This window comes from Corvus brachyrhynchos, unplaced genomic scaffold, assembly GCF_000691975.1.
Source record: "Corvus brachyrhynchos isolate BGI_N302 unplaced genomic scaffold, ASM69197v1 scaffold87, whole genome shotgun sequence".
Lineage (NCBI taxonomy): Eukaryota > Metazoa > Chordata > Aves > Passeriformes > Corvidae > Corvus > Corvus brachyrhynchos.
This window is the reverse complement of record NW_008239767.1, coordinates 2,362,372-2,386,819: the sequence shown is the minus strand read 5'-3', so window position 1 is coordinate 2,386,819 and position 24,448 is coordinate 2,362,372. Positions and strand designations below refer to the sequence as shown.

General features: G+C 40.4%; 1 long non-coding RNA gene across 1 annotated transcript; it reads left to right on the top strand.

Moving 5' to 3' along the window:
• Positions 1 to 3,893: 3,893 nt before the first annotated feature.
• LOC108448799 lies at positions 3,894 to 21,841 on the top strand. Its single transcript, XR_001864826.1, has 4 exons — positions 3,894 to 9,999; positions 10,318 to 10,487; positions 12,102 to 12,188; positions 21,503 to 21,841. It is a non-coding gene; the product is annotated as an uncharacterized LOC108448799 (long non-coding RNA).
• Positions 21,842 to 24,448: the final 2,607 nt, after the last annotated feature.

Here is a 24,448-nt window from a genome sequence, read left to right as displayed (position 1 = left end):
AATTTAGTTAGGGGGCTTTGGAACGCATTCTCAGTCGGTGAAAACTGGTAGGGCTTAGGTGAAAGGACTGGTGTTTTGCTCTCCAGCAGCTGTGGATTTGCCACTGTCCACTAGGATATTGAACATTAAATAAAATCTCAGAGTAAATGTGAGGACAAGTTTTTAGGGAGAGCTATCATCTTACCTCTGTTTGTTACTAGTGAAAGATTTGTGGAAAACAGATGAACTTTTAGGGTGCTTTCAGAGAAGTGTTTTTGTGCTTGAAAACTTATCTATTATCCAGTGGCTACAGTGAGGGTAGATATTGCTACTCCAGCTACACTGGAGTGTAGATATTGCTTCTCCTTAAAAGAATTTACTTGGTCTTATATGCTACAGCAAGTAAAATAATGTTTGCTTTAAAAAAAATATGTGGGGAACCAAAGATTAATTATCACTTATACCTGTCTCTCTTCTACTTTGTATGTGGGAACGAACTTGCAGACAACATTATCCCTAAATTAAAAGAAATGTAAACTGACAGGTGCAAATCAGGGCTGTACAATTTAATCCTTATTGGAGATCATGCTTTTCACATGAATTTGTATAAAAACCAGCTTTGGGATCTTCAGATTTTTAATCAAGAATGAACTGCAAGTGATACTTGCTCAATTGGACAGAAATCATATTCTTGGTCATCTGGCAAAGGCCTTGGTTAAGTGAAGTGTGTAGAGTAAATTACTGACAGCACAGTGCACAAAAATATTCAGCATTTGGACCCATAACCAATGTTTCCACTTCAGTTTTAGTTTGATCTGATCCTGTGAGATACTGAGTAAAAGGAGGATTGGGTGCCCACCAGACAGAATTCACCATATCCCTAGGCTGAGGGTTGTATATTGGTTTTGTCTCGGTGATATTGAGAACAGCTTTCAGCCCTTGAGACAACTTACATCTTTGATGCACTGCACCATGTCGTGCTGAAAGGTAGTGGTGAGTCAGGATTCTTCTACCTCCAACAACAATATTTGAGCAAACCTGCATAAAATTAAAAGGTACCAGCTGCTGGGCTCAGCTGTGCCCTGCAGTGGGTCTGCTGGAGCCAGCTGGAACCCTCTGCAGCCCCCACTGCCAGCTCCTGCCCATTTATACCTAACACCTTCCTGTCTTCCCTTTGTCCTGCCTTCCTGGTTTGTAGATCGTGAATATTGTCTTCCAAGGTCTGTTTTGCAGAAATATTTGTCTGTACAGGAAAGCGTACTAAATAAACTTGTCACTCCAGCAGGGGATGTTGATTCAGTAATAGCTCATATCATCTCCTGTTGCAGTGGTTGGTTTGGTTTAGCAAGCTGCAGCCTTCTTGGGAAATGCTGCGGGGCTGCTCAGGACAGAGCGGCCGTTCCGCTCCCCCATAGTCCTTCCAGATGGCCCCGCGTACCTGCTCCCACTAGCCTGCAACGCGGTGACAGTAAAGGAGGCGAGAAGGGGCTCTCCCTGTGGGCCTCAGAGGACTTTTATTGTTACATGGTGACAAGCTGATCCCCAGAGGCAGAGAGACCTCCTGGTCAGGGAGCAGGGGGTTTTCTCAGGGGCTCAGGGGTGGTACATGGGCAGAGTTGGGGTACAGGAGCCCATAGGGAGAATCAGAGGGAGTGGCCAGGGCTAGGGACAGGGGAAAGGGGAGGAATACGGCCCCACAATCTCTATTTGGAGTCTGTCTAAGGCTTTGAGACTTCCCCTCCCATTAAGAAATCAAAAGAAGTTGTGATCTTTCTTGACACTCCTGGAGTATAAATTGTGTTAAAAGTGGCAATAAGTGGAGGTGAACAGGGCTGGAGTTCAACTGTAGCTTTGTCTTTCTCACTAGAGGGACATCTCCCAGGCCTTCTCTATCCCCACGTAAGATTCATCTGCAGCTTGCCAGGCAGTTCTGGAACATGCAGTGAGGATCAGGGTTGAGGCAGAGCAGATCTGCTGTCCTTCAGCACAGTTAGTAAGTGCCAGAATTTAGTTTACAGTGTGTGTTTCCAGCAGATGAAAGAGCAGATTTGAAAGGGATATGAATGCAAACAAAAATTAAGACCAACACTTTAAAACACAGCCATTGCATGCCCATGGACTTACAGTAGATTGCTGGAAGCATTCCACATTTCATAATCTCCAAAGGGAGCGATGTTTATTGAGTGAAACCACTCTTTTTAGCAGTTTTGTTCTGTAGCAGAAGGTGTAGCTTTTGTGCCTATATTCGTAAAGGCTGGAGAAAAGGTTTAGCTGCACTAAATTCAGTAAGGTTTTCCCACATAGGAGTTAGAACCAAAGAAGGGTCCTGAAAAGTATCTGAAAAAGGATACAGGTCCATACTGGTATTGGTTGACACCTTCAGTGGATGGCCTGAAGCTTACCCCTGTCGTACTAGCACAGCTAAGGAGGTGGTGAAAGTTTTGCTTAATCATATAATACCAAGGTTTGGGGTTCCTTTGGGTATATCTTCAGACCACATTTTGTTGCAAATGGGATTCAAGAAGTTAGCCGGAATTTGGGAATTGCTTGGGATCTGCACACACCTTACAGACCCCAAGCCAGTGGTAAGGTGGAACTCATGAATGGGACCCTTAAGGCACAAATTAGCAAAGTTTGTCAAGAGACATCCATGACGTGGGTTCAGGCCTTGCCTGTAGCTTTACTGAGGATCCGCATACAACCAAGGCAGAGGGATAACATCAGTCCCTATGAAATATTGTATGGCAGGCCATAGCAAATTCCACATGTTCCAGGTGAAATTCACATGAGGGGGAAACTTGATTTGCAGAGATATCTAATGGCTTTAGGTTCTACTTTGCAGATAACACATCGTGTTATCCAGACCCATAGGACTGGACACCTCTGCACATCCCTTCCAGCCTGGAGACTGGGTCCGTGTTAAGTAGTGGGACAGTGATCCTCTACAGGCCAAGTGGAGAGGACCATTCCAGATTTTGCTGACCACCCTCACCACAGTCAAAGTTGCTGACAAAGGACCCTGGATTCACTAGTCCAGAGTTAAGAAGGCTTCTGCTCCTGAAACAACTGAGAAAACAGAGACTGATACAAATGAAGATGATGTAGTTTAAATGATTTTTTCCTGTGCTTATTATCTACACAGTCGTTAACCCTGGCTCAGGTTTGGAACTACGTTTTGTATATGATTCTAGTCCAAAGTATATCCAAAGACATCCATTTGGATACAAAACTAATAATTGACATGTAAACTGAAGTGAAAAGATCAACAAAATTTGTTTACAATTTGAGAATTAACTTAGATCTTACATTGGATAACATTCAAAGGTGATAGTATCTTCCACACCCTGGTTTCATGGTTACCAAACTGACCCTGAATTAAAGATTGTTTATGATTGTAATTATAATTCTTGTTTATAGATATATACTGCTGTTAGACACATATCATTAGTAGATATTTAGAATATTTGGAATAGAATCTCAACAAGATGGAGGCTTTGTCAAGCCTCTAAAGGGGGGGAAATGATGGCTTAGGTTTTAACTTTTATACTTTTCAAATTCTGTACTGCTTAATGTGTAACTCTGAAAGTTTCTTGTAGCCTGTTAATTTCTGCTCTCGTGCTAGGTAGACAAAACAAAGCCTCTCCAGGCCTGCTCTTCAAGGACACTTAGGCTGTCCTAGGCCCAAAAGTATAAACCAAAGAGCCGCTAAGGCGGGGGGGGGAGGAGGGAGTGGGTAAGCTGAGGGCAAAACTGAAGCTTTAACTGGAGAATTAACCCTGATACGCAAATGAACCAAACCTATAAAAGTGTGAAGAGCTCGTGACCTGTTGTCCATCTTGGGGGGTCCATCTTGGCAGTAGCCTCTGGCTCCCCAGGGGGTACCTTTGAAGGCCTTTCAAATAAATACCTACCTTTATTCCCTTACTCCTGTCTAGTCTCTGTTTCTAGGAGGCCTCTTAAGGCATCACAACCAAGGGACCCTCCTTGATTCATGTCTTCACACCTTGGAATCCAGAAACCAAAAGGATTAGTAGTTGCAAAAAAAATCTAAAAACTTGTAGTAGCCTTTGATTCTTTCAAACCCAAATTTTATGTAGGACTGAGCCACAAGATAAGAAGACATCACTAGAACTTATATAAAGGTGAGATGTGAAGGAAAAGTGTGTTTGAACTGCTGGCTTTTCTGGAGAATTGCTGTAACGGGCTCAAGCTGTTGCTAAGAATACAACAGGAATTTAAAGCCAACTCAAGGATCATATGACAACCTGAAATTCAAATTCATTAATGGAATAGTAGATGTTGTTTTAAAAAATTAACTTATCAAATGAAAAGATCTGCAAAAACATTCTCAGGTTACTGCAGTGTAAGTTCCTTTCCCAGATAAGTTCAATCTGGTTCACAGTAAATATGAATGTTAATCAGAACATTAAAACATATCTGCTTAAAAGATTTGGTTTTACTTTGTAATTGATCCATTTCATGAAATAAGAAAAAAGGGAGCAGGAGGAGGGATCTCTTACCAAGGAATTTGAAGGTAATTCTAACACAAAATCTGCATGGTTTTACATAATCTGCAGTGTTTGAATATCTTCCAGATTGTTCCTTTTTATTTTAATTGATTTTCCACATTCTATGATAAAAATGCCTTTGTGTGTTTTCAGGTCTTTTTTTTTATATTCTTCTATTTTAATGTGAATGTGCAGTAAATTTAAGTCCAAAAGGTGTTACATTTAGATGTGGGACATCAGCTTAGAGGCTGCCCAAGGTGGAAGTTCAGTCTGTGGCCTTGGCAACAGTTTTCTGCTGAGCTGAGAATGCAACATCCTGGCAAAGGTGGTTTCGGGTGCATAGGTAATTCCTTTATCAGGTAATTAAAGCCAATCTCTTGATGTGCTTTGCGTGATAGGACCTGAACTTAAACTGAACTTTAATTCCTGTTAGGAAGTTGTTGTGGTGCGAAGGTCCCTGGGAAATTGCATCCATACTGACCTAGGTTTTCCAGATGACCTGGTCCATTTCTGCTCTAAATCTTGCAAAATCTGTTTTTCCGTAAACTGATGAAATCTAGTTCTGGAGGTATGCTGGACATACACTATGAGAATATAATCCAGACTCATATTTGCACATTAATGGTGAATACTCTTTATCTGAAGCTCTCCCTACTGCTTTCTCATGGCTTCAGTTTGACATCTGAGAACAAAACATACAGGGAGACTTTTGTCCCCCTATTGTTATGTAGCTGATGACAGGTAAGCTTTCAGTGTAGCATATATTACTTTAGGGGAAAGCTTATATTTAAAGATTATGGCTCCTGAAAATTGAAATGAAAGATCTAAGTACCTGAGGAAATAACATGCCAAGCCCTGAAAAGGGAAGTAAGAGACTACCCAAATGCAGATATTTTTCGAGGAAGTACTGCATTACTATTCATCATTTGAAAGGAATAGTCCAGTACTTTTTCTTTCAACATGTACTTTTCTGGGCTTGCTATGTGTATTGGTTTAAAGGGTTTTCATAGAGGTATGTATGTAAAAAACCTGAGCTGTTGAAAGTTGTTCCTCTGGCCCAGACCATTAATATTCCTAATGGATGTGAACAAACTGATTATGGGGGAAGTTCTAACACTGCAGAACTTCTTGTTGATGGAGATGTTGTTCCTTTATACTTCTGGATGTTGTAGTCAATTCTTTACTAAGGGGGATAGATAGATGGATTTTATATAACTTGCAGCTCTAAGACAGCAAATATTCTTTTTAAGAAAATCTCTGATGCTTTTTGCCTGCAGTAGTTGAACATGATAGAAATAATAATCAATATTTATAAAATTTCTATGAAGTGATCAATCTGAATGTTTAGCTTTAAGCAAGAGAGCAAAAACGTTGAAAACTTGAGTGATATGCTCAAAATCACAAACACAGTGGCAAAATCTGAAATCAAGACCTAATCAAGACCTAATGGGTTAACTGACTGTGCTGAGACCCCACTGATCCTCTCTCAGAGAGGAGAGATATAAAAGGTTTGCAAACATGGTGGATATTCAGAATGAGTTTTGAACCCAAGTTGCCAAGTTTGACATCTCAAAAAATGTCCAGGTTTGATCCTTCTGCCTTGCCGTGTGGAGAAAGAATGAACTGAATGAACAGACATTATTTTGGTGTAGGGTCTATCTGTTGCTCTGTTGGACTATAAATGGCAATTACTTTTTCTGTGATCTGTGTTTCAGTGCCCTACTGACAAGTGAAAGTGTGCAGAAGTAGTGAAGTTTATTGCAAGCACGAATGAGCAACTGCAGAGATTATTCATTGCACCCTGCCACAGCTCAAACACAGAATTAATTCAGTGCAGATGCTGAACAAATGATTTGAATTTTGTTGCAGAAGATCATACTAGTGACTGCTGACATGGGGAATAACCGCCGTCTCTGTGGGACTGAACGTTACTTGAACAAAAATTCAGACTGATGTGTTTTGCCATTTTGGATCCTCTTCATTAGCAAGGTAGCTAGGCAAGAGGATCCCCTATGCCTGGGGCTGTGCCACAGTCACTTTGCTTGTATCCTCTAGCTATCAAAACTTGAAAGAGAAAAAAGAAAATGGCTTTTTTTCAGCATTATGTGCAATGCTATTTGTCCTAAAGAGCTTCACTGGTATTGATATACTGGCTTGAGATCTTCATCAAGACATATTGTAAGTTATTACCGTAATGTCCACAGGCTTTGAAATGCTCAAAGGATCTGTAAAGATAACATATTGACATCAAAGCTTCTTTCAAGCCCTGTTTCCAAAAGAATCAGATATAGTAGAAGAACATAATATGTTTGCCAAAAGCAGCAAAAAGTTTTTTGGAAATAAATCTTTTCCTTACATCCACACTTGAACAAATTAACCTGAAAAATTAATTTTAAAATGGTATCGCAATGATAATTCCTATTGGACAAAGCTTATCAGAGGGAGAGAAATAGAAACTGGGAAAACAACTGGGAGAGAATCAGACTAGAAAACTTTCTCAGCATCTTCTGGATTAGACAAGTTCATTCTATAACATTCAAGGCAGAGCTGTGGTGAGAGGGAGAAAAATGGAGAAATCGTAGCTATGACAAATGTTCTCCTGATGGAGCGAGGGTTTTACTTGGTACAACCAAACCTGTTTCATCCCACAGATGGGGGCTGTGGAAAGCATCTCTCATGCTGGCAAAAGAAATTGCCTTCATGGTATGTCTCCCCTTTGTGTAGTGGCCTGTGAGATATCCTATGCCTCAGCCTACATCATGTGGAGGAATTACAATTAACAAAGCCTCTACTGAATTAGTGTAAATATATGCAACATGGAAACCAGGAAAGGAGTGTAATGGGAGAAACAAAATAGTTACAGATGTTAAGGGATATGAACGCTGAAAACAGTTAATTGAAAACTGAAAGGAGCTAATAATGAGAGAAGAAAGAATAAGTGAATTAAATGGAAACATCAGGGTAAAAAGAGAAAATATTTCAGAAGAAACCTACAGGTACAGATAAATATATCAAGAGGACACTTATTGCTTCTCATTAGAAGTGTGTTCTGGAGTACAACTATGAGTTACTTTTAATTCTTTCTAGGGCACTGAAAATTCTGTGGGGTGGACAGACATGGTGATTTCTTGTGGAAATGCTGCCTAACGTTTATCCTGAACTGATTCAAAGCAAGCCATCCAAGCTTAAAGGAAAAGACTGCTCAACACTGGAATTTTTAAGTGGCCACGTGTATACTCATCTGATGGGAGGAGATAAGTGTGCCCTGTGCTTCTGGAGGATGCATGGCCAAGAGTAATCCTGAGTGTCATAGTAAGCAAACTTCTACTATGATTGCTATGGTGCTCTGGCATTTTAATAGCAACTAAAGGAGTAACCTGCTCAGGATCCACTCTTAGGAACAAAAATAGGCAAATACGCATCATGATAGGTTATTTTTCCCCCCATTTTATCAGCCTCTGGAGACTAAACTGCTGAAAGTGCTGTTGGTCAAACTGGCAGGCAAGGGGGCTAATGGCTTTCATCCATGGTAGCTGGTGGGATCCAAATGAGCAGATGATGATGGTGATGGTTTCCAGCTCTGTAAAGGAAAACTCCTGCTGATTTGGAAGTTCTCCTTGATGAACACCACATGTCTATACTGAACTTTCTCTTCTATTTATTTTAAATTTCCTATGAAAGTAATTTCTCTGTGAAGGGGTAAGGAAACGACGTGCTTAAAAAGAAAACCTAACTGCCGTGCTTAGAAGTATGTTTATTCAACTGTGAAGTTTACTGTTGAAATAGGGATTGACAGATGTTAGCCATATTTTATCAGTACTCTCATGAATGCCAGGACTAGAAATGCTCAGGAGAAGCTCATGCCATCAGCCCTCAGCTGAACATGTACTGAGAAGATTTATTCTTGCTTTCTTTTCATTGTGCTTATCCCAGACTTCTCACAGCAGGTCTTAATGAAAAATATTCCAAATTTCAGTGACAGTTTCAAGTAACTGACAGATGGAACAAAGCGCACCAAGAACTTGATTAAGGAAGGGGACACCTGAGATAGGATTTTGGAGAGAGGCAGGTGATTATCTCTGATACTGTGATCCTCATGACCTTCTGTCAGCTTGCAGCTGAAGCTGGACATGTTTACACTGTGTTGGCAACCTTGTCTTTGACTTTCTAAGCAGACAAAGTTTGACTTCTTCCCTGTTCAGAGCAACTTTCTTTGTGCTAATAGTAATTATGGAGCAAGCATTCCATGCCTAAAACCTAAGAGGATGCCAAACTTGAGCTTTTTTCTGTCTGCCTTTCTTGTAGGTGTGACTGCAGTACGTGATGGGAAAAGGGCACATCTCCCCCAGGATGGTCTCCTGCACAACATGCAGCAGCAATGGCCTTTGTCCTCAGGCTGCCACCATGTCCCTTTAATGCAGCAGTCCAGCTCATCCATTGTTCTGTCTGATTGTGAGATATTTTGTCTGATGAGGCTGAGAATTGCAAGGCAAACCCATTTCAGGACAGGAGAAAGCTTCCCCTCTGTTACTATGTCCCTTTGCCTATAAATAATTTGACATTCATTGTAGCATGTGAGCTGCAAAATGCTCTTTAATTTCACCAGATGGGGATTAGCTGAACAACCTACTAGCTCATGGCTTGCACAGTGCAGCTCCTGGTAAGGAAAGTATTCAGGAGTGGTTCTTAATAGAAGGGATTTTCCAGTTTTATATCTCTTCCTGACCTATCCCTGCCATCTTCACATGTACACACACACACACACACACACACACACACACAGACATCTGATCAATACTCTTGATTAATACTTTGATTAAAATCTTGAGAAAAGTAGAAAGACTTAAAGATTCGTTCCAGATCAATGCTGTGTTTAGCTGCCTAATCTGTTCATATTCTTGTCACATAATGTTCTGCCTCTGATAAAGGAATAGACAACCCATCTGACTGATTAATGGGATGCAGTTGCACATAATGTTGTTATAAATTTTTACACTGAAGCGGTCACAAACAGCATAATATATGAACAAGTTTTTGTTAAAGGAATTTACAAATAACTTCTGCAAAAGTATATGAAAAAGTTATTTCATAACTTCACTAAGATTTATAGGCAGCAAATGCAGGTAAAATTCATTGAAATTGTGATTTATTGCAATTACTTTATTTGCTGTTGGATATATTTAGATGTGTATGCAGAGAGAATGTGGGATTTTATGAAAGAGGGAGAAATAATTCAGTGGGGTTTTTTTGTTTCTATACCAACAAAATCCATAGGCAAGTCTTGGAGGCAGGGAAAAAAGAGGAAAATAGCAGAACTTTTATGTTTTCCAGAAGTGCCTTGATGTATCAGTCCTGATTTACTGCACCTCATAAGAACTTAAAGGGAAGGTTGGAGATATTCTTTTCCTACTGGGGTGTGCTGAATGGAATTTCTGTGGAGTAGTGCTTCAGCAATATGCAGGAGAGTGATGTTCACCACAACTGGTTGAGAGATGCTGCTTCTGCTCCAGAGGTAAGGCTACATGCTTCTCCACCTCTTTGGGAATCTTCCTACTCTGGAACATTAGCTTTGATCCAGAATTTTTGAAAATCTGTTTAATAGCAGTGCAGAGAATGAGTTGCAGAGCCATTTATAACAGCCAAAATAATTCAGTCATGACCTCTTCGTGTTCTCATAAAGCTGTTTTTCCCTCGGCATCAGGAGATGAGTCAGCAGTAGTGATAACAAGAGTTAGAGAAATACTGGAAAAAACAAGTGTCCCAAGTACTTTGGCAGTGAAAAATTAAGCTTCAAAGTGATTTCTTCATGGAACATTTTTTCTCTCTCCAGGACACCAAATTGACTGACTATATTAAAGGAAGAAGAAAAAGAGGGAGAGGGAGAGAGAGAGAAAAAAAAAACAGGACTTGGATGATATTTCTCAGTGTCTGCCAATATCTAACATGCTTTTGGAAAAGTTGCATAACACAACCTACCAAGAGAGCCCTGTTTGAATAGAGGTTAGTAATCCTTTCTATTTGGTGCTATGTTTGTGGTTTTTGCAGAACTGACCCACAGGGCCTCATTTTCTGACTGGTGTAACAGGCTGTATTGTTTCTTAAGCCTATAGGGATCAGGAAGTTGTCCTCTGAATGCATGCCTGACTAGAATTTGCCATCAGTTTACCAGCAGCTGGATTATTCTTCCTATAGGACACTTTGAGTGATGGAAAACTTTAAATGTTCTCTTTTGTGAAGGAGAGTCTTTGCCTCCAGTGTTCAAACATACAGGTAGAATGTCAGGGAACTTGCAATATGAAGTGTTATGCTTGAAATCATTTAAACAAGGACTGTTGCAAAGGTTATTTTCTGGTTTGCAGTGTCTTCAGTATAATTTCTTTAGATATTTTAATCTACTCTGCATGACAAATTAAAAGCAGTGTTGCACAAAGTTTTTCATTGCAGATTAGAGTTAACAATTTAAATTTTCCAATGAAGGAATATAACTTCTCATATTTAGCTACTTTTGTTTTCATGGCCTTTAGGTAATGGCTATGAAGAAAAAGACAAGGAAAATTTTTGTAAAGTAACTTTTTGGGCTTTCTTCATGACAATGAGAGACAAAACTGAGGAGGCATATTCCTATGTGTTAGGAAGTTTGTGTCCAGGAACCTCTCCAAGGCTGATAACAACACTGAAAACTACTGTCTGAGTCTGAAGCAGGAAATCTGCCTTCTGAATAACAGTTAAGCATGGGATAGAACATCATCTCTTTCCTGAGGTTTGGGGCCTACCTACCACTGAAAGCTACTGTTTTTACAGTTTCACTCATGTGACGGACCCACCAGAGTCCCCTTGCACAGACATAGGTTGTGGTGCATGGTCATGCCACAGCTCTGACAAAAATCTTGTCAGGTCAGGTCTTTTGCTGGCTGGGCTATGCATGTTTGAGCCTGGAAGACTGTGCATCCGGTTGCTTCTGAGCAGGTCCAGCAAAGGGCAACAAAGACAATTAAGGGACTGGAGCATCTCTCTTGCAAGGAAAGGCTGAGGGAGCTGGGCCTGTTCAGCCTCAAGAAGAAATGACTGAGAGGGGACCCCATCAATGTCTCTGAGTATCTGAAATGAGGGTGTCAGAGGATGTTTCCATGTCCTTCTCAGTGGTGCCAATCAATAGGACAAGAGGCAACAAGCAGACACTGAAACACAGGAAGTTCCACCTGGATATGAGGAAGAACAACTTTACTGTGTGGGTGACTGAGCTCTGGAACAGATTGCCCAGAGAGGTTGTGGAGTCTCCCTCACTGGAGATGACCCACTGTGGTCCCTTCCAACCTGACCCATTCAGTGATTCTGCAGTCTATCCTCTCAGGTCCCTCTGGTGCACAAGTTTCCTATGCTGGTTCTCTGTGTAGTTGGGATAAAGGAAGCTGTGTGGCACCTATTTGCAGAAATGTAACCATCCAGGGGATTTTCTTGGGATAAACAGAGGAAAGAAGGGATTTGGGCATTCTTGAAGGGAGGTGGCAGCTGAACTGAGGAGCTGAGACTGCCTCTGAGGGTGAAAAATAGACCATTTTTAACAGACTGTAGAAAATATTTGTTGCTGTGACTCTAAAATGTTTTTTATTGTAGCATGAATCCAATGAATCTAAAAGGAGATAAGTGTTTCATGACGCATTCACTGAGAACTTTGCCCTCGATATTTGCTATGTAAAACTGGTAAGTGAAAAAAAAAGGGACAATTGCTGTTTTGTTTTATTGTTCTGACTGGCACAGGACAGTGCATAAGGCTTGAGAATCTGACTGTAAACCAACAAAATCTTTGCTTTTACCCACTCTCCTCATAGTCATGAGGATGTCTGTAAAATTGGCTGGGATTTGGATGAAACCTGCTGAGAGGGGTATAACATTCCAGATTTATTCAACCTAGAGCTGTGAGAAATATTCACCACAAAACCTAAAACTTTTCAAGGGAGCTTAGGCTGAATATCAAATGCAGGAAGGGATTTACTGTTGGGTGAGATTCATGTAAAACTCTACTTTTGACATACTTTTGACCTGAAACCTGACAATGCTCAGATGTTTTGACTGAAGTTACTTTGAGGCTACAAAGCCAAAAGTTAAAGAAAACTCAGAAACTGCAAAGGTGGCATGAAGGGTTCAAACTTAACCCCAATACTGCTTCAGATTTCATGCTGGATTGAGCTAGGTACTGCTTAGCCTTTCTGCTTACCAGTAAACCACAGGCATATTATTAAGGCATTGCAATCTATTGCAAACATGAACACAGAATAGAATATTGTGGAGCCTGAAAATAATCAAATCAGTTTTGTATTCTCAGAAAAAAAGTCATGAGCTGTGAGGATAGGAGTGTTACTGTTGATTTCCCCAAAGATTTGCTCACGGGCATGGTTTAGAATCCCTGCTGAGATGGAGCTTTGCTGGATATTTAATACAAGTTGGTAATTGCTTGGTGTTGTCTTAACACTGTCCAGCCATCTCAACCTTTGATGATGAACAGCAACTTGGAGATAATCTTGTGAAGTGTATTTTTGTCCCCTATTTGAAAAGTATATTCTTTTTTCTCTTCTCGTATTGCATTAGGAATGACTACAGAAAATCAACACACAGCAACAAGTAGGAATAAAAGCAGGATTTGCTTAGTTATTTTGCCCAGACTGAATTTAGTGGAAAACCTCTATCAGATGGAGAAGAGGCTGTGTCACATTTGCAAATGAGAATATTCTTGGGAGAAGAAAGCTTTTCTCCATAAAATGTTACTGCAGAGGATCAGACAAACATTCCCTGCTCTCTGAATAGTCCAAGTTCTGAGAGCTGTAGTTCCAACAGGCTCTAGGAAAGTCGTGAACATGTATGTGAATTCTCTCACATGAGTAAAAGCAAAGGAACTTTGACATGCCGAATCCCAACATTTTTTTCAGCGAGGAATTTTCTGTCTGGAGACAAAGAACATCTTATTCCCTCCCCTGCTGACTCTTGCTGCTTATATTGCCTCCCTAATTGGAAGTTGCTGTATGGATGTGCAAAAAAGGATATGCTTTGAGCATACCTCAAGGGTGAGCTGTCTAACCAAGGAAGCAATTTCAGCCTGTCTGTTGTGAAAAGAGCCTGGCGCTACAGAACACCTATTTCATTGCTCAGCAGGGCAAAATGCTGCACAGAGAAAAGACTCTGACAGCTAAAACTGCAATACATTAATATTCATATTTTCTGTGTGCAGCATTTTGTAGTCTGGTATGGAATTATTTGCCTTTAAATTGGATAGCTGAAGTTCCAGCACTCTGCTTTTGTCACTGCTTCAGATAGAACCGTAATTGAATCAATGAGGAAAGAAGACATAAAATTCCAGACTAAATCCATTGCTTGCTGCAGAGTGGGCTGTTTTCAAATGGTTTCCATCATACACCTTGCACTTGGGACTCACAGGTGCACAAAGAGAATTAGCAGCTTCCAGAGACAAGGCTGGCAGTCTTAGCAGTGCTCTCTGCAGGGGAACAGTGTGGTTTGTCCAAAAACTTACCCACCCAGTGTAGGTGGCACCTTCAACATAAGTGGTTGTGTTAAATCCTGAATGTCATGGTGCTCCCAGAACTGTATGTCTAAACTAAGAAATTTCTAAGTCTGTCTCACTGCCCAGAATGCCACATTACTATCACAAAAGAGGCATGGCTTCAATAAGTATGATGGTCTTCATTCAGCAAGTTTTAATGTTAGAAACATCCCAGCTAAAGCCAGTGAAGGTATTCAAGTGTTTAAAATTACCGATATGCATATTTATTATGTAGCGTTTTGGAAAGGTAGAAGTATAACTGAGCAAGCTCCAGATACTCCGTTTTCTTGCTGACATTGTTTGAAAGTTGAGAGTAATATTTGTCATCAAAGACAAACAAATGGAGGATGACTCAGTCTCACCCTTGCTCAGAGGGGAAGAATCCAAAGGGAATTGGACTTTCCTGTTTAGAGAATCCACACAAAGTGAGGGGAATTCATGTTTTTCTGAAACTGTGAAATGCAATCCTATTAAAAACTGTTTTTCTTCAGCTATTATTATTTGTCTGAGGTTTCTAGGTCAAACACTGCTGAATTTTCTCTCACAGAGAAAATCTGAGGGAAAGGCTTGATATGATGTTAAACTTCTGCTTCTTGAGGAAACACACAATGATTCTAGTCTCATATATGTTCTTTCTCAGATCACTGAAAAGTACTTTTCATATAGTGGCAGCACCTCAAGCACAACTTTCTGCTACTTAAGCCAAGAGCAAAAGACAGGTCCCTTGTAAAGTCAGTGAATTCAGTGCAGATAAAACAACTTTTGTACTAGTCCCACTTCCTCCTATCAAAACCACTGATGTAATAATGACAGCTTATTTTTCTTATGCTCTTGGTGTCTTAGTTTTTTTTAGGGAGAGTGAAATATGTGGAAAAGCAATATACTGAGCAAAATGAATAAAGAAAAATGGAAGATCACATAAAATAGTTATCTGGGTAAGTAAATGCTAGTTGAAAGGTTCAAGTACTGAGTTCCTCAGAGCATCTAAGAAATAGCCTTCATTATTTTTTATTAACTCACCTTCACTGGTTAAACCCTGCTCATTTTGTTCAATAAATACATGAATGAAGCTTGATGGATGATGCCAAATTAGCCATAAAGAACATCATAAGTAGCAAGGGGCCATTAATCCACAGCTTGAACTTCACTTTCAGCATGGTGAGTAGGAGAAATTAGCTGCAATTAATATCACAGATCTTGATATCATTGTCAAATAACTATTAGAAGGTGAATATCTCATGATACTGAAACACCACCTTTGCTAAGATATGTCAGCACTGAGCCTCTCCTGTGTTAATCACTGAGTTTCCCTGAGCAGAGAAAAAAATGTCACTGCTAGTTCTCAAGTACAAGATTTGCCATGGGGCTTCACCAGGAGGGAAAAGTAGCTGATTTGAGGAACTAAATACTGAAGGGATTGAAACAAATGTGGGGATGATCCTCATGAACTTCTGACCACCAAGGGAGAGTGAAGGAGGGCAATGCTTTAAAAGAAAACTTTTGAGTCACATTTTCTGGACTGCACAGCTGCACACATTTTGTGGAAGGATGAGATTTTGCTGCAGGAAACTTCAGTGTGAAACAAGTCCTAATCAGGGGGCTGGCAAGATAAGTACAGTTCCCACTTCAGTCATGTAAACCCTCATGGTAGGTTCCTATTTTCAGTGAAAAGCTGGGTCTGATACTTTCATCATAAGCAGCACGTAGGGGTATTCAAAGAAAAGTTAAGCATTGCAATATTCAAACTGAATCTAAGAAAACATGCTTCAGTTAAATAACTTATTTGAAATATATTGGACTCTTCTTTGTGATTTTCCTCAGGGCAGTATTAGTGCAATAACAAAACAGATGAGGCTGAATGCTCGATTTAAAAAGTTTGGGCCTTCAAGGGCTGATTTACTGTCCAGTGAGGCTCTGCAGGCTGGTCTTCCCAGGCACAGCAGCTCCCAGGTTTGGAATACTGAGGAAAGAGCCTTGGAGTGCAAAGCAGTCCAACTGCAGCTGAACGTAAGGTCACAACCAGGAACATATGAGATGAATAAATCTTTATTGGGCAGGACTGCAAAACATTAGGTAATGGGGCCAGTGACAAAAAAAGAACTTTTTCTGAATCGTGCTCTAAAATGTGCACAAGAACAGTTCAGGCCTCTAGCAAGGGGCAAAGCTCATGTTTCTGGTGCTGATAGGAAAAAAAAACCAAACAAAAAACCTAGCAAGGGGTTTTTCTTCTGCTTGTGTAAGTGCATGCATTATACACATCTACAGCGTTTCAGTCCACAAGAGCTCATGATATTTTGCATAGTTCAGACTGGATGCAAGTGCTGACACAATCCTTTGTACTTCTTTTCCAGCTTCCATTACCATGTCTGTCTTCTGCCTTTTTCACACCTTTTTTCTCACCTACAGATGGAAAAATCAAACTGATAAAAAGCCAGAAAAACAAAAACCCCCAACCTAACACTTCTGGGGAAGTGTTTCAGTGCTTGTTTTGCCCTGAACTGTGGTTGATAGTTAAAATATCCCTTCTCCCTCTCCCTATGGGAAATAAAGTTCTGAGAACTCTTTGCTCACAATGAATGAAACACTTAGTTGTGAATCATGTTGGAATTAATTTTGCTGTTGAGTTGGTTTGTGCCCAAGAGAGATGATTGCACAGTTTGAGGGGCTTGCTTCTCCATCTATTGAGGTCAGATACCCAAGAGCTTGTGGGCTAGAAGTGTGTGTTCCTTCTGGAATTCATTTATTGATACATACACCATGAGCTATTTCCTCAGAAAAAGGACCTACCTCCTGTAAGGGAGGAGAGTTGCTAAGAGGTGGTGAGACTTTGAAGAGAAGTCAAGGATGTCAGAAGGAATAAATCCTGCAAAGTGGATCCAGGCCTTAGGTCCCCAGTTGATCCATTTTAATGATCTGTGCTGTGACTGCTGCTCTGTCCCGGATAACTCATCCAGAAAAACTGTAACTGTAGCTAGAGTATTGCAAGTATTGGACAGGTTTCACATGTTACAAACCACAAAAATTAATTTAGTGCACACAAAATGAATGGGATTCAAGTCTGGCTGATGGGATGGATACCCCTGGATGGGGATTTCTGTCTTCCACTTAGTTGTCAAACTTGAATGACATTTTACACAAAAAGCTCTGACTGTGAAAATGTTTCTGTGCCAAGAAGTAAATTTAGTACTGTTTGACTTCTATATAGCAGCAATTCAGGATATCTGAATGACATTAATGTTTGGAAATTTGGGTGCTGAGGAAAGGATTTTGTACTGTAATGATATTAATCCTAGATGATAAAATATGAGCTCATGTACATAACCTGAAAACTGAGAGTTTGTTGCGATCTGTTCTACCTATTTTACTATGCACTATTGCCACATAAACTTCTGGGCTTGGATCAAACTGAACCGAACCTCCCACTTAATCTGACTTGTACACCTTTATTCAGGCAGTCTCACTTTTATTTTTCTATAGCAAATTATGACTGACAAGAATGTCCACATACACACCTGAACTTAAAGTAGACTTAACCTTAAAGTAAGCCAAGGACTATCTAGATGAGCTGGGGAACATCCTTCAGGGCAAAAAGAGGAGACCCATATGCAGCAGGCTGGTTCTATAAATGCTTGCTTTTGAAAAGATGGAATACAATGAAATGCTTGTCTCTAACTGGATGCCTAAGCTCTTCTCCACCACTAACATTTTGCCCACTATTCCTTGTACTCTTAATTAACCATTTGGACAGCTTCTGTAGCTCCCCTGCACAATACTGTTAGTCTCTGGAATATTTTATTTTAGCTTGGCCAAGATTAACTCAGCTTTCTGTGAAGTTAGCTGCCGTTCAAGGAACAATCATGCATGTGTGTGTGATACGTCTCTTTTCTGTGCAAGATGACCTTGAATACCTTCACTGGCAATATTCGTGGGAAGCAGCAGCAAGCTCATGTCATGTAGCAACATATCAGTTAGTGGATTCATCCTGCTTTCTCTGCACATTGGATGGGTGTGTAGTGTTCTCCTCTGGCATGTAGTTTGCACATTAAAATCTCTTGGGAGTAAGATAGTGAAGTCCTCAGGAGGAGGGAACATGCAAGAGAGATGCTGGATTTCATAACCTGGTCAATGCATTACTTCAGCTGAAATCTGGAAGACCAACCCTTTATTCCCAGGCATGAGAAATGAGCTTATAAAAGGCACTGAAGGCTCCCAGGGCAGGCTGGAGGAATAAGTGAGAGAGCTGTCTGCCTCTTGGCATGATGCAGTGCATGCAGATGAGAGCAGGGGAAAGACAAACTTATGGCAAAGAGCCTGCTTTCCTACTAGGTACTTCCAGTGAACTTCTGCTCTGTGGATCACTACAGATACAAGAAATACTGCACGTCTCTCCATAGCCCAGATTCACTCACCACAGGCAAAATACTCAAAATTTTAATATTTAGGAGACTTTAAACAGGCAGGTCCTGCAACCTTTTAAGTGAAAACTATAATTGAAGGTTGGAAGCTAAACCCATCATTGATTAACACACCATCCCCTTTTGATAGCTAATACCAAAATGAGCAGGACAGCACATCATCTGTATAGGGGCTGGGAGGCCAAGAAAATTTACCAGGAAACCCCTACAGGAGCTTTGTGACAACAGAATTCCCAAAGAGAGAGCTATGAAGGTGGTTGCAGAGAGATCAGATTAAAACTGAAACAGCACAATTTAAATACTTCTATTCATGTTTTACTACAGTGTGTTTCATCAGTAAAATGTGAATGCAAGCTAGAGATTTAGGAGTACAGAGGTAGAGTTTTTTGAAACTGGTTTGGAAAGTTTAAAAAGCAAAGTTATTTTCTATTTAAATAAGCCTATTTTATTTCTTTATATAAAAATATGTTCCCCCTGCATTTACAGCAAATCAAAGAATTACTCATCTGCATAAATCCTAACAAAGAGTACCCAGTGTCTTAGAATTTCCCTCCTTATTTTAGAAGAAAGCACAGCCCTGCATTCCTACCTCCAGGCAGTGTGGCATGGATCACAGGATTGTTAGGGTTGGAAGCAACCTCTGGAGACCATCCAGTCCCACTCCCCTGCAAAGGCAGGGTCACCTAGAGCAGGTTGCACAGGAACCTGTCCAGGTGGATTTGGAATTTGCCACAGAGGAGATCCACGACCTCCCTGGGCAGCCTGCTCCAGGGTTCTGCCACTCTCAACATAAATAAGTTCTTCCTCATGTTGAGGTGGAACTGCTTGTGTTTTATTTTATGGCCATTGCTCCTCATCCTGTCACTGGGCACCATTGAAAAGAATCTGACACCATCCTCTTGGCACTCACCTATGAGATATTTATGTTTTGATGAGATCACCTCTCAGTCTTCTCTAGACTAAACAGGCCCAGCTCCTACAGTCTCTCCTCATAAGAAAAGGATACTCTTCCTCATGAAGATACATGATCCATTTCTCCTGCCACCTTCCCTAATGCCTGATTTGCTTTGTGAAAAAATTCTGACTCATATTCAGTACGAGAGAAAACTTAAAGATAAAAGTTGATACATGTGGCTAAATCTTCTGCATTGCAAGGTAGATGAGAGGAAAGAGTAGGGAGCTAATGTGCCGTGCTCTGGGTGTTCACATCCTTGCTGATTTTCTAGGGAGTGATAAAACTTTTAATGCTCTCTTGGGCTCTGCTTTTTGAAGTTTACCCATATTCCTGAGCTTGCTCATTTTATTCTACTTGACAGAAGTATCTGTGGTATTACTTCAGTTGTCAGGCTAAAATCTCTAAAACAGGTGAGTAGAGGACTGACAGGATTTGCACCTTTGCATCTTGCTGATGTAATAAAGGCAAAATCCCTGTTTAGTCCTGTTGCAGGTGTATGTCAGCTGTACAGTGTTCAAATTGTTTCTATGTCTTGGGATAGTTGCTCTTTGAAACAATCTGATCTTCATAAAGCATGTTTAAGAGGGGCTGCTCTTCCCCAGGCATTTGTTCCGACCTCTACAATGCTGCTCACAGCTGCCTCAGTTTTGCTGGTGCCGCTGTGCGTAGGGTTGGGACAGAAATGGGGTTGGGGATGGAAGGAATGGCTAATGAAATGGAAGGCAGTGAGGGTAGGAATGAGTGGCTGTAGGGAGTCTCCTGTAAGTGGAACTCCTAGTGAAAAATGCTTGTGGACAGTGGCATTTGTTTTGTTGAGCATGGCACTTATTAATTTGAATCCTTCTACTCAGGTTAGGAAAACGAGAGGTCTGTGGAATATGGGTAGTTAGGCGGTGGGAAGGAAATGATTTAGGCAGCTTGGTTCTGCAATGGTTCTGTTACTTGACCTTCAACATATCTGTGAATGAAAGGTTTCCAAGAAAGTTATACAGCATCCCTGTTAAAAGGAAGTTAAAATGTCTGCTGGTAGAGGTCAGCATTGGCCCTGGTATGTTGTCCTCTATCAGCTGCATGCTGGTTTTAGTCCTGTTGCAAATACTACCTGTGGAAACAGAGTCTGAATGATGCAGTGTAAACTGGTCCTTGCAAGCCTTAATCTGGATGGTCTTACATGTTTTCAGTCAGTTTACTAGACTGTAAGACACAAAATTATTACGTTTAACAATAATGTTCACTTGAACTGCAAGGCTCTATAATATTCTCATCTGCCAATGTTTTAATTACAGGGTAGCATTCACTAAGGGAAACTAAAATTAGAAGTGGATGAATGGATTTTGATATGAAGGGGAAGATTTGCTTTCTTTTTTTTTAATTTTGCTTTTTCCTTTTCCCAAGGAAATTACATTCTTGGGAGAACTGCAAAACCAGAAAGACCAAAATGGCCTCTCCTGAGCCATAGGGCGGAGAAGGCTTTGCAAACCAAAGGTCAGATGCAAAGAGACATCTATTTATATATGGCAAAACATAACAATAAAATAGAGAGAAGGTTGATGTACAAGCGGAGAAGGGATTCAGGAGACAGAGGCAAGGAGAGAAAGGAAACTGTGATTTGTAGTTCTGTCAGTGGTGAGTGAATGAATAATTGTGCAAAGTAGATCAAGAACAGAAGAAAACTGCAGCGGTGGAAGGGTTGGGTCATGCAATACAGGGAAGGGTCTCTCAGTCTGTAGCTGATGGGATTGAGGAATGACAGTGTTCCCATAGAGCTGGGTTTGTCAGGGAGGTCCCATCATGCTGGAGTCTTCAACTGCTGCTTCTGAGAGCTCTTCCTAAGTGATCACCGAGTCTCACGTTAGGTTATGGGGTGAGAGCTGTAGCTCCCAAACCACAGGCACATAAAGAGCTGTGAGGGAAGGGAGCCCTGAGTAATCGTGAGTACATCAAGATGGGGACTCAACATTGTTACAGAGTACACCTCCAAAATGGGAAGAAGAATGTTTCTTGTGCACAGCTCATAAGTAATCTCTGGTCTCTGTCTTTTTGGCTGATTAATCTTGCAGTAATGCTTCATATTTTTTTTCTTTTTTTCTAGATATATATGGCTGCCCTGAGAAAGGTTATTCAATACAAGACAGTATGGTATCGACATAAAGTGCATCTGTGAAGTGAACCGTTGAATTACTACAGCTATTCATCAGAAACCGTGGGATTCTGCTGATGACAAAATCCGCTCCCAAGACAGTTTTCCAAGAGCAGTTTTTCTCTGCAGACTCTCATCAAGTCTATGTAGCAGCACCAGGAGCCAGTGGGAGTTTTGTGTGTATGTGTGTGTAATGTGAACTTGGACACCATGTTCATAACAATTTTTGTCACTTGAAGATGACAAAGGTTCAAAATACTGCTTTTGTTTGGCATCCCTCAAGTAGGTTAACACAACAATTTATGTGTACAATATGCCACCTTCATCCAGACATTTGATATCTCACCATGTTTAAATGAAGACAGAGGCATGAATCCAGTCCCCAGAGCTATCCTGTCCCCCAGACTGAGGGAAACTGACCTTATGCAGAATATTCAGCCTGAAAATCAACCTGACATGTGACTTTGGGGTTTGAGGAGTTAACGGCATTAGCTCTTATACTTAGTATTTTAAATTTAGGCATGCACAGCACTCTACAAAAACAAATAAAGACAAATGTGAGAGAAGCAAATAGTTCATACCCTGGAAAGTTTACCTTTTCAGTTTCACAGAACTATTGAATTAATTTCTGCATAAATCGGAGAGCTCACTGAAGAGGTGGGCTGCAGAGAACCAAATGGAACTAACCATGACCAGAAAAGCATGAAAGAAAAGGTAGATAAAGTTAGACAATGTAATTACACTAGAAATCAATGCAAATCCCTAGGTGTATATGCAGTTTGGTGTTTATGTTTGTCTACTTTTATAAATTCTAAGAGACAGTGATATTAAAAAAGGTCACCAGAAGAAAGGAAACTGCGAGAATTGCCTGGTAATCTCAGAAAGTATATGGTGGCAGAAAGGTAAAGGGCACACAGAATTATAGTAAGGAAATTTTAGGGGAAATCAGAAGAATACATGAACTAAGAGAAAAAAACCGTTGCGGTTATATAGGTGTCAAAAGTAAGAAAAGACCTATGTTTGATGGAAGTGGTAGAAGCTGCTTACGACAGAAAAAGTCCATTTGGATACCAGACAGCCACAGCTTGTGATTTATGCAAACTTGGAAGGAATACAGAAACTTAGCCCAAATACAGTAGCTGTCGTAAGAGATGCACAGCTCTGGGAAGACAGAAAAACTTAAATATAAACGAACTGAAATGAGGTTAAACGCTGGCATAATTGTGACAGCAATTCTGTCTGCGGTTTTACTTGAAAGCAGCGCCCGCAGTCAGAAGCTCAGATTGCCGACCCGTGATACGTCTCATGTGATTCATACATGTGATGTGTGGTGTAGTAGTCAACATACGCAGAACAAGGGTACCTGCAGCTCTACCCCGAAAATTTCTCAGAAAATCTGGGTGGACGAATGTCTGCTAGTTATGGTTAGCGTCTAACTTCCAGTCCCAATTTTTTTTAAAATTACTAATAGCATTCCCAAATAAATTGTTTTCAGCTGAAACTTTCTCCACTGAATGGTCATTTTGGCAGATGCTTTAAATTAAGTCCATGAGTCTCCTTAAGAATTTTTCAGTAATTGAGAAGAGAAACACCTTTTCTTTTATGATCTGCTAAGACCATGTCAGCTTTAGAGGCAGAACGACACACACTCACTGAAACTTGCAAGTGAATTGAATCTTAGGCAGTCAACTCATTAAAGCTGTTGACTAATACCTGCAGTGCAGTAATACTCTGAGACTCCTGTGGATTTTCATTCAGTGGGATTTGCTGATTCTCAAAGAAACCCCTGGATTTGGTATGTTTTCCTTTACAAAAATGTCAGTGACAAAATCCTATCTTATAACTGAGAGATCTTTATTCTATAATTTAAGCTAGTGCAGAGCTTAAGGTTAAAAAAATAAATTTTCAATATTTTACTGCACTATTGTACCAGATTCTTTTTCTGACTCTTTATACAAATTATAATTAAAAACTCCCAACCAAAAAAAAACTTCAAAAAATCCTCACAAATAAACCTGAAAATAAGAAACAAGGAAATATAAAGGATAAAGAACTGCTATGATTTTTGTTAACACTATTTTTGTGACCTCGTGAGATTATCCTTATATTCACCCTTTCTGTAACACCTGTGTCCATGAAAGGGAAAGCAAAAACTTCATGTCCGTTAGCCTGACTTGAGTAGTTTGAGACTATTAGGAAAAAGAGTGAAAGCTATTACTGTGAAAGATAAAAAATGCAACCTATCTTTCAAAGGAAGACTGTGCCAAGCTAATCTGATATCTGGATGGGATAACCTCCTGTCAAAAGTATATGCTAGTTATTGAAGGTTTGCCATTAACAGTGCAAAGAGCTTTATCATCAATAGCTTCGACACATTGTAAAGGATTTGGTTAACCCCAAGTCTGTGAGTGGGAAGGCCTTGTCTCTGTGAAGAGCAGAGGGGGAAGCAGAGAGATTTCAGCAATGACAGTGTTGTCATGAGGAGCAATGGTGCTCACTTGCTGTGAGTAACTTCACGTTTCTGAGTGTCAGAGAGCTAAAATTCAAGAACATCTCTGTCTTGGAGGCAAATGACTTAGTTGTGAAGATGGAGCTTGATAAATGTTTGGAACCATATGGCATGGTCAGCTGCAGTCGCAGGCAGCTGAGTCCAGGGGAATCCTTTCCACTCTTGTGTTTCTGTACACTGGTTATTGCCATGTGAAATGTCGCTGTCCTGTGGGTGTACATGTATGTGCTGATAAGTGAAGATGGTAAAGCCAACTATGCTTCTGATTGTTTCAGAAAATGCCTTTGATTATTACAGGAGCCATATACTGTCCCATTTCCTAGGACTAACTACAAAAAAGGAAGAAATGGGGTTTTGAAAGCATCTTGTGTTGCACTATCTCCATGTTG